General features: G+C 44.2%; 1 protein-coding gene across 2 annotated transcripts in view; it reads left to right on the top strand.

Moving 5' to 3' along the window:
- The first annotated feature begins 4,346 nt into the window (after window positions 1–4,346).
- LOC111662456 (uncharacterized) overlaps window positions 4,347–8,930 on the top strand; it is an 11,415-nt gene continuing 6,831 nt past the window's right edge. Inside the window, exon 1 of one of the 2 annotated variants that reach the window (XM_023416315.2) lies at window positions 4,347–4,693. The gene's annotated coding sequence lies outside the window, so the exon portion shown is untranslated. Of the gene's footprint in view, window positions 4,694–5,516; window positions 5,903–8,930 lie in introns of those variants that run through there. The other variant, XM_023416316.2, reaches the window with a different exon arrangement.

Here is an 8,930-nt window from a genome sequence, read left to right on the forward strand (position 1 = left end):
GCATTGCGGTGGTGAGTTGATCAATACTGGGGGAAAACCTTAAAAAGGGGAAGATTTAAAAGTTTGAATGTCAGCAGGGTTATTTCAGCTAGGGCTTGAGACTTAAAATTGTAAACAGAAATCCAACTTAGGAGGCATTTAGGAGGCAGGAGGTTCTAACTAAAGCTGCTACTGTGTTGCATTATGGGAACTGTAGTTTTGGCGATTGACCCTTACTTGGATTTAAAAGTCAGGAAATTGCAGCATTTGCCTCTTTGATTTTTACCATGCTGTTTTTTTCCGGTGAGAAAGTGCAATATTAAATCTGTGGCGTGTCCCTTTAAGCACCAACAGAGCGATGCCTAGCATACATTACCGTAAATCCCATCCAGCAATCAAACTAAACATTTGAAAGGGAATACACAAAGGCTCTTTTAAGCTTTTTAGCACGAGGGAATAAACAAAAGAAAAACAAGAGAAGGGGGAGGTTTGACAGACAAGTGCTGACAAATGCAGGCGGTGAGAAGTACAGTCATACACTTGGCAGGTTTCACTCCCACAGTCTCTGCAGGAGGCTAGACAGTCTCACAACCAGACAGACAGAGACAGAGACAACGTATCTGCTATTACTCAAGCTTTGAGAGACCTTCAAAACATGAGAGCGTCAATTATAACAGCTTGAGGGGAATTCAAAGTCCAAGGAGAATGGACAGCATGAACTTCACGGGGCGATATAAACACATTCAGTCTAAATAAAGACTCTTGTGGTTCTTTTCTAATGTGACTATTTGTCATTAGTGTCATTTAAATACAGTTTTGTATCCACTAAAATCTGTTAGCACTGCTTCTAAAATCATGCCACTTTGGTGTCAGCAGAGGGCAGCACAGACGGTACCTTCAGCTGGAGCCCCAGAGTCTGTGTTTCACAATCTGCCATAAGCTATAAATCACACTATGGATCACTGCCATTTTTATTGTTCCTGCAGGTTAGCAAGTTAGTTGGCATGGAAATTAGTGATTCTTATTTTCAGCAACTGTGCACATGTATTTTTTTGTGTTTCTATGTGGGTGCATTTGGGAGAAAACGTGCAGAGGCTGATGCTCAAATACGTAAAGGTCAATTGAAATTTAGAGAAAATAAATACTGGATGCAAAAAAGATTATTTCAAGTCATTATTATATTGCTATGAGAAATTCTCCGATAGTTTATTCAGCTTGACGTGTGTCATCATCATTTTATCATGAGAGAGATGATGCTCTCATCTCTTATGCTTAAAAAGTATTCATTTTAGCTTTTCATATCCGTTAGAGGAAGCTGGGCCAAAAACAGAAATATACTGTGCTTATAATTCTTCCCAAAAACAGACCATAAACGAGCATAAATATCCTGAGTAAACTGGAGAAGCCTGTGGTGAAATGGAAAGGTAATAAAGTAGAGGCAAGACAGGCGCTGCAGGTGTAGAGCGGAGAGAAGAAGAAGAGCCTGATTTAATGAATCTACTGCAACATGCTGCTGTTACACCACTGTCCTCAACCACATCCATGCACCCATAAAAAAAAAACCCCGCAAACCCCCACAACCCCCTCTTCCCCCCCATTCTGTTCCCCCCTTTTTCTTCCAGTGAAAGGATAAAGCCTGTTGCTAGGCAGGCAGTGCGACAGTTGCCATGGGAACGCTTGCAGACATAGCTGGAAGGGGGGAAAACGTTGGGCAGGGTGGGGATAAGGATGGGGTGCAAAAGGAGAGGGAGTGATGCGGAGACAGAGAGTGAGAGTAAGTGTGTGTGTGTGTGTGTGTGTGTGCGCGTGTGCGTGTGTTTATATGGGGGGAGGGGGATCCAAGTTCACGGCCAATGCCTCTGCTCCTTCAGTGCTGTTTGTCTCCTCCGGCTAAAGAAGGAAACAAAGAGATGTGAAGGAATGATCCATATTTGGTTCAAATTTCAGGCTCCACATTCAGGGTTACCCTCCGATGATGCCGTGTCACAGGATGTACGTGTGAGGTGGATTCTGAATGAATGGCAAAAAGGCAAAATAAAAACAAAAAAAAAGATGGTTTTAGCACCTGCACAAATCTGGACTAATGCGTATAAAAAGAAAAGCACGACAACAACAAAAAATGTCACTTGGCACGATTGAGACAGTGACAGTTATTAAAATGTATTCAACAACCTACAGCATGGACAAACATGGAAACAAATAATTACCATAATATCAAAAGGTGAAAAGTCCTCAACATCCTTCAAGGACACAATTATGCAGAATAATTGATGTAATTAATGCAATCTTATGCACCACACATACACATATTACTGTAATGTGCTGAGATGTGGAGCATCCGTCTGTCTGTATGGGGAAAAAACAATTATGAGAATCCAAGGGCAAGTTTTTTTGAACATCCACTCACACTTTCACACACCCTTTTTTTCCGCTACCATGCAAAAAGATAGAAGAGCCTTCAAGATAAAAGGAGATAATGAACACATCCGTAGCAGAAGTCAGCCTTCAAGGCATCCATTCATGCACTTTTTTTTTTTTCCCCCCCTGTGTAAATTGCTCTGTGGATAATGTACTGCGCTGTACATTTACTGAGACGCTGAGCAGACCTTAACCACTGCTGTGCCTGGAGCAGGATGCAGGGAGATGGCTATCGGACACGTGGAGCTGCTTCAGTGATTCTCCAAACTGCACCGTTTATATTGTCTACATTGTCAAAGTGCTGTGTGCAAGTGCGATTATTTACTGCTTACCTCTCTAAAACTAAATGGGAGCCGCCTCAAAGCATTTTTTGAAATAATGCATCTGTTACGCCCTCTCCTAGGGTGAGTCTCTCTCTGATACAGTCCCCTGCATGGCAGCCTGATAGATAACCATTCAGCTGCTCACTCAAAAGCAGGACAGCGTTTAAATCAGAAAGGGTAACATTAACAAAACAGTTTAACACCCCTGATCTTTGTGTGTGAATCTCCTCCACGCTTTGTGCCCGCCCCGCACAACTGACGCACATTCCTGCTTGTGATCACGGTGAATCAAAACACGCACCTTGGTTACACAATGTGGACACATTCAGTCCAGTTTAACAGGCTTATTCAACAGTGCGACAGACGTAGCTTCAGCTTGTTGTGACAGTACAACAGCAGATACCGTGAGTGCCGGGCCAAGCTTCCATAATGATTAAACCAGGTGTCTGTGTCACAATATTTAATCTTGAGTTGAAAACACAATGACTAGTTTATACAATAAGTCATTTCCTGATGTGGTTATACAGACACACTAAGTTAGTGCGTTAGTGCCAGAGGGCGAGGGGGGGGCAGAAAAAAAAACTCCCAGTTTGACACACATATGTAGGTGAATACTTACACAGGGTGTGGACCCACTCAAAATTCTTGCAGTCATGTTCACCGTGACCTAAATATGATGGAGCAGTGATATTATGTTTCACTACTGTATCCAACTATTTTTATATCAACCAGGTAGAATCTATATTATCATCATTGAATCAATATCATTTGCAAAGTAATAAATATATTGAGTATTTCTATAATACTTTGCAGTTGCTTTACATTTATATGGCAGTTAAATTAAAGGGTATTTTGCAAATTTGAGGCGGCTGTGGCTCAGGAGTTAGAGTGGGTCAACCATTAACCAGAAGGTCGGTGGCTTGAGCCCCGGCTCCTCCTTCGCATGTCGAAGTGTCCTCGGGCAAGATACTGAACCCCAAGTTGCCCCTGATGGAACAACCATCAAATAAGACATGAAAAGAGCTATATAAGTCCAGTACACCACAACTTTTTGAGGGTATAAGGATTCTGTTATACCTTCAGATGGATCCAGGCTAACAGTTCCCTCCTGTTTCAGGTCTTTGTGCTAAGCTAAGCTACCAGGCTGCTTATATTTACTGACAGACATGAGAGTGGTATTTAATCTTCTAATCAAACTTTTGGCTAGAAAGCGAATCAGGATTTCCCAAAGTATCAAACTATTCCTTTAACCTGAAGAAGAAACAAACAGGAAATAGCTCAGTGTTGCACTGAAAGTCACGTGGCCGTGTAGTAGATAAAATTAAACCTGTACAAATTATGAGAACCTGTTTCCACTAATCACCGACAGTAGCTTTGGCTTTGTTTTTATGTGTGTTCTCCTGGCATGGCGCATTTTTAAAATATATTGACCTTATTATTGGTGTCATTGGCCCTGAACTGACTGAGTCTGGCACGTAGCCTAGTCCCTCCCCCGTCAGGCCTTTCTCCTCCCCCTGCGCTCCCCCTGCGTCTCCTCTCCTGCAACAGGATTTGAAGGCGAGGAGAGAGGGAGGGGGCAGAGCCAAGAGAGAAACAAAAAACGTGACTAGGCACCCAAAGCGTCCTGTTATGCAACAACTGACCTACTAACATACATTTAGAGACTCTGAAAGAGAAGGGGAGAGAGAGAGAGAGAGAGAGAGAGAGAAGGAAGGAAATAGAGAGAGAGAAAGAGAGAGAGAGAGAGAGACAAACATGACATGAGGAGCGTACTGAAAACAAGCGGCACTGTGTTCACACTCTCGCATTTACCTGCACTAATCGGAGAGCTGGTGTTTTGAAAGTGTCGATCGGCGTGTGAGTGTATATGCGTGTGTGCGTGTGTGAGGGCAGCAAACCGGCCACCGATGCGCAAAGCGGATTGTTGGACAGGATCAGGACCCTCTGTGGATTGTCACTTTTAAACAAAAAGGGTAAGTGTGTGATATTATCATTATTATTATTATTATTATCATTATTATTATTATTATTATTATTATAATTATAATTATTATTAATAATAATAATAATAACTGCATCATTACAGCCATATCTGATGGGGGATGTAAGACACGGGCTTTTCTGAATAACTCTCTTTCTGCATTGTGGTGAGGAGTTGGTCGCCGCTCTCACTCCATGAGTGTTTGTTTTGGTGCCTGGGTGCGTTTTTCTCAATGTCAAGGCGAGGCTGTTTTCACCCTCAGTATAGACTGGTGGAGCTGTGTGGGGGGGCTCTCTGTGTGTTTGTGTTTTTGTGAGAGGGGGGGGGAAAGGGGGGGGGGGGGGGGGGGGGGGGTTGGGGGGGGGGGGTGGTGGCCGGAGGTTATGGGATTCCTTCAGCAAAAAAAAAAAAAAAAAGGGGGAAACACACGGAGGCGAATGTGGATATTTTGGAGCGGTGCCACAGTTGTAATGAGGCTGGGTCAACACATCCGCGCTGTGGTGTTCTGGTGCAAACCCCAGGCATTGTTATGGTGCTTTTAAGGGTCCGTTTATCCCAGGGTCGCTTTAGTAATACACCTGCTTTCATAACACGCGTGGCACAGATGAATGTTATTTAATATAGACCTGAATTGAGTGTGCCAAGTATATGTGCTGCTATTATTATTATTGTTATTAATAATCATTATTATCATAACCAGAATAGCATTATTATTATTATTATTATTATTTTTATTATTATTATAAGGCTATATAAAGAGAGTATTCCATGTTAGTAGCCTAAAGTTCAGTGTCAGGTTTATATGAATGTTTGTTGCAGAGAATGTGAACTGCGACTTATTTATACTCGGCTTCTTTTGGGTTAGTAGGCTAGTCCGTGCAGACAACTGGAAAAATCCCATGCAAACTCCGAGGACACACTTCTCTGTGTCACGTGTAGCTGCTCTTTGTAAAGGTTAACGCGGCTGTGTAGCCTTAACCCTTTAGTAGGCGAGCAGTCTGAAGGAGCACAACACAAACCAGAGCGCAGCGACAGGCATGATCGAGGCATGATCCGTCCATCCTTGGATACATGTGGACCGTCAGTTTTACTTGTGCCTCTTTTGTTTACAACCACGGCTCGGACTGCCGGGAGCCAGAAATAGAAAGGATGGAGAATGGTGAAGTTCACGGGCTCTGCTGCTGAGGGCAGCCGCTGCAAGGTGAGGTGTGGATCAGAACATCTGGATCAGATGTGGGTCAGATGTGTTACTGTAGATTCCGGATCAGCTCTGTTCACTGCTACAATACAGATGAAAACGTGTTGATTGTTCGCTGGGTTGCGTCTAATTTCTGAGACAGTGGGTTGAATTTCGTAGCACAGTTGGATTCATACAGTCGCCTCGGATGACTGAGGATCCGATTAAATATGCATGAAGACGATTTGTCAGACAGTGCAACAAAGGACGCACGCGGAGTAAAATATTATTCACAATGTGTTGCTTCGTGAATTTTAAGTGATTGCTTTTTCTTCGCTTTGTGTCCAACCGATCCCAGGGCGGAATTAAACAATAGCTTACATTATGGCCTTTAATTGAACTTGAGCGGCTGTAACAACTCCGCCTGCATGGCTGCGGTCCAGCACCGGTCCAGTGCTGCTGGAAATGTTGTCAGAACTTACAGGCTCATATAGATGACAAAGACACAGGGGCGACTTTATGTCTTCTGTATGAGATTTTACATTTTATTTTGAAATAGGAGCCTGATCTTGGCTTTATTTTAAACACCGGCTTTGTGGTTTATACACTGCACGTGGGCATGGTCGTCCCCCTCCTTCTCTTGCGGCTTCCCTCTCCAGTAATGGCATGCCTGAAGGCAGCGCATGCAATAGCAGTTTATATTCTCACAGAGAGGCAGTGCGAACAAGTGCTTTTCTAGATTTCAAATTAATATGTTAAATGATAATGTGAAAGTGTCAGGACAGCCTGTCTCTCCTCAGTGGAGCATGACTCTGAGCATTTTACGCATCGTAAATTGTGAATGGCGAATTTGTATACAGGCCTGCCGTGTAGGAATCACTGAAGAGGTTATGAAGGTTGCATAATAAATGAATTAAATAATTAAAATGGATTATAGAATGGGGCAGATTATGCAATCGTCGGAAACCCATAGTCTGTGGCTATGCAGCGCTGCGCTTTGCTGCGGAGCGGCCGCTGCCAATTGGTTGGCGCGCACACTGGGTCTCTATGCCAGCTGAATGTAGGTCACATTAGCCCTGTGGGAGGGGGGAACGAGGCGCACAACCGCCGCTGACTAGAAAGGCAGAATCAAAACCCCACCAAAATAAATCGTCGCCCCGCCATAACAAAGAAACGAGGCAGGCATGCAGAAGAAGGAGATAACAGCCCCGCGTAACCCACATAAAAACCACTTCTCTAAAGTTGCACATTTACTGAAGAAATAAAAGAAAACCCCCTTTTAAGTATTTTCAAGCATATTGCATCACTGCTGTGAACTGCTGAGACAAGTGCTCTGTGGTTATTTAAGTCTGATCGAAGCGGAGTCTGCGTCCAGCTTTACTAAATAAAAACCTGGGAGGGGAGTTCATGGTCAGGAGCGTGGAGCTGTTCCCATCCTGTCCCACTTTGTGGCCTCTTGACTTTCTCGGGGTTTCCTGGCACATGTAAGATGATAAAAGATGAGGGCCGTGCTTTGTTATTGCGCTGTGGTTTGGAGCCAGCACAGAGGCGAATTACAGCATTTAGTAGGCCAAGGGAGCACATGTGACTGGTGCAACACATGGACTGAGTCACTCCGCTTTTTTTTTTTTTCCCTTTTCCAGAGAGAGGGGTTGATATGGCTGTGTGTTCGTGGAACAAGGATCTAGCTTGGATAGGACTCCGCCTTACTGGCATGCCGCCCGATTTTTTTTTTTTTAGGCCCCCACCCTCTTTACCTCTTTTTCTTAGGAAGCTAAAGTCAGTCCTCAGACTTGGTTTTCAAGCAGACCCCACCCATGACCCCCAACCTTGCACCACGCGCCATACATTATATTCTTTCCCAGGAGAAGGGAGGGCAGGCGGGCAACAGTTTCATCATTGCCTTCTCCACTGAAACATGTGCCCCCCCCCCCCCCCTTTCCCCCTCCTCTCCTTTTATTTTAAACCTGCTCCCATTTCCTGAAACGCTCCACGGAAACACGTGCAGAGGGTTTGAACTCAGTCCACCGTTTCCAAAGCTCATTGCCACATTTAGACTCCTGTGGTGTGCGCCCTGTGGTTGTGTGAGCGAGTGCAACTTGGATTCTTTTACGTTGCTATCATTCCACAAGTGCCACAGAGACCTAGCGATGACACGTGAAGAATATATGATAAATTGCAAAGAGTAATCGAGGTCAGGGGAATGTAAGGGCTGCAACACACTGCAGGTTGGCTGCTTTCACTGGGATCTATTTGTATATTTGAGCCGGAAAATTTAACTCATGCACGCAGATTAAAAAAAAAAAAAAAAAAATGGCTGCATCCTAACTCTGCTTTTGTTACCCGTGATTGATTTGCCACGTTTCTGCTGCTGTTGCTTTAAGCGTCTCGGGAAATGTAAAATCTGTTGTAATTGTGATGACAAAGAGGTTGAATGAAACGGATTACAGCCTGAACTTTCGTTGGTTCACGTGGTTGAACGCTGGGGGGGGCAACAGAGGGAGAAGACAGACACAAACGCACGGTACAAAAGCGAGAGCCACCGCTGTGAGTTAATTAAACACAAGAGTTCATTCATGTGTCTGGGCTCATCCCGGGTGTAAGGGAGTGATATGTAATATACGCACTCTGTGACGTCAATCATCCTGCTTTTCGTTACAACACCTTGTTTTCTCACCAGCTGGTTTTGACCAAGTCAAGACACTGGGTTCAGAGCAAGGGATATGTCCGATATGACTGGCTGCCCCCTTCTGTTTCCCCCCCTTTTGTTGCTATGGGTGACACATTCCTTCCATTGATGCAACACCAACATTGTCACAATTGCCCCCCCCCCCCAGCTACACAATAATCTCATCTCATCCCTTTCTTTGTTTTAACTCTCCCTCATTGATTCCCTCCGTTTCTTTGTCTCCACTTCCTCTCACCTCCATCTATATTTAGACAGTGCTCTAATTTTCCACGCCTCCTTCTTCTTTTTTTGTTCTCACATCTCTTTTTGTCTTTTTGTCTTTTTTCTTTTCTTTCCCCAATACCCCCCCCCCCCCCCCCCCCG

This window comes from Seriola lalandi, unplaced genomic scaffold, assembly GCF_002814215.2.
Source record: "Seriola lalandi dorsalis isolate HSWRI2012SDOR001 ecotype SW California unplaced genomic scaffold, Sedor1 jcf7180002054563, whole genome shotgun sequence".
Lineage (NCBI taxonomy): Eukaryota > Metazoa > Chordata > Actinopteri > Carangiformes > Carangidae > Seriola > Seriola lalandi.